At 40.8% G+C, this 2017-nt stretch overlaps 1 pseudogene; it reads left to right on the top strand.

The window, feature by feature from the left end:
* The first annotated feature begins 269 nt into the window (after positions 1–269).
* LOC109558407 (gamma-secretase subunit APH-1B pseudogene) lies at positions 270–1784 on the top strand (annotated as a pseudogene).
* Positions 1785–2017: the final 233 nt, after the last annotated feature.

Below are 2017 nucleotides of genomic sequence, written 5' to 3'. Positions count from 1 at the left end.
AGAATTAAATTAAACAGTGATTCACCTAAATAAGAAATGTGTTCCCTACTTTAAATGTGCTGTCAGAGAAACAACTCACCAAGCACCATGAAAAATCACGGTTACACAGTGTTGCAAAAAGAAAACAACAATTCTTCTGAAACCAAACTTAGTCATGAAGTATTGTGATCTAACAGATAGAGAATTCAAAACAGCTATTGTGAAGAAACTCAATGGGCTACAAGAAAACAAGAAAACTCAGAAAGTAGTTCATTGAGTTCAGGAGTAAAATGAATGAACAGAATGAATATGTCACCAAAGAGGTAGAAATGCTAAACAAACAAACAAACAAAAAAAACCCTGAAAGTTCTGGAGCTGAAGAACTCAATACAGTAAGTCCCCTACATATGAACCTTCAAGTTGCAATCTTTTTTTTCTTTTTCCCGTTTTATTATTTTTTTTTAATTTTATTTTATTTTTAAACTTTACATAATTGTATTAGTTTTGCCAAATATCAAAATGAATCCGTCACAGGTATACATGTGTTCCCCATCAAAAACACAAACATGTTCGTATGTTCAAGTACATGAGTTAGTGCATGTGTTTGGGTTACATTGTCACATGTGTGCATCTTCTACAAGTGGTTGTGCTTTTGTGTACTTTACTGTACAATACTATGTAAAGTACAGTAGTACAGTATTTCAAGCCCAGGATATCCACAAGCAAGTGTAAAACCAGTGGTATATAGCCAATTGTGTTAATTGGGTATCTAGGCTAACTCTGTTGGACTTAGCAACAGATTTGACTTAAAAACAGAACTCATTTGTACGTAGGGGGCTTACTGTAAATGAGATGATGAATGCATTGGAAATAGAGCAAATGATATGGCAGATAGAAGTAGCCAGCTTGAAGAAAATAATCTAGAAACAGAACCTGCCTCCACTTTTCTGCTCTTCCTGGTGATCCCTTCACCCCCACGCTCAGTTCTGTCAGGGCTCAGTGCCCCCACATCCCATCAGGCCCCTATGTGGCTTCCGGTTTGGTTTGAGGGTGTCCGTCGTTTTTGACTGCACTTTCATTGCCATTGGTCCTGGGCTTGCCCTCTGCATTGCACCATCGTCACTGAGTCTTTGAGCATCATCTTCCTCACCATCAGAGCTTTCTTCTGCTTATGTCTCTGTGGCTTTCCTCCCTTGTTTGGTTCAAGGCAGCAACCATTACTGACAACTAAGATGGACCAATACAGAAATATCTGCTGATCTTAGGAGTGTTAGTCTCAGTCCTCATCCAAGAAATGTTCTGGTTTGCATATTATGAACTTAAAAGAGCCGGTGAAGGTTTGAAGAGTATAAACCCAGATGAAACAGCACCCTCGGTGGATCGCTGGCTTATGTTTCTGGCTTGGGCCTTGGAATCATGAGTGGAATATTTCCTTTGTAAATACCCTGACTCCTTGGGGCCAGGCACAGTGGGCATTCATGGAGCCCTCCCCAGTTCTTCCTAAATTCAGCCTTTAGGATACTGGTTATCACCTTGCTGCATGTGTTCTGGGGCACTGTGTCTTTTGATGGCTTTGAGGAGAAAACGTGGTACGACTTTCTTTAGCTCTTTCCTCTGCTGGTGTCAGCCTGGACCTTCATGAATCCCCATGATGATTAAATCTGAGGTCAGTATACATAATCATGATTCTTATGGGCATCTGGGCATTCTTTGTTTTTGGAGGCAGCTGCTAAAGCCTGACACTCTGCCTCCTCTGCCAAGACAAGGACTTGCTCCTCTTCAATCAGCACTCAGATAACCTGTGAGAACCAGCATTTACCAAACAGTAAACTGCCTTTTTCTAAAAGTCCCCTTTCCTTGTGGAATTTGGAAAAAACAAAACTATCTAGATACAAATGGCTTTCATGCCAATGGCTTTCTGAAAGGGATGTATCAGTGGTGTAGAGCCTGGCTGCACATCTGGGGATGTGCAGAATCATCTGGGGAAACAAAGAATATACTGATTTTGGGGCTCCACCCTCCAGATTTAATTGATCTG

The sequence above is a fragment of the Bos indicus genome, chromosome 5 (genome assembly GCF_029378745.1).
Source record: "Bos indicus isolate NIAB-ARS_2022 breed Sahiwal x Tharparkar chromosome 5, NIAB-ARS_B.indTharparkar_mat_pri_1.0, whole genome shotgun sequence".
NCBI lineage: Eukaryota > Metazoa > Chordata > Mammalia > Artiodactyla > Bovidae > Bos > Bos indicus.
The sequence above is the reverse complement of the archived record's forward strand: the minus strand, read 5'-3'. Positions and strand labels throughout refer to the sequence as shown.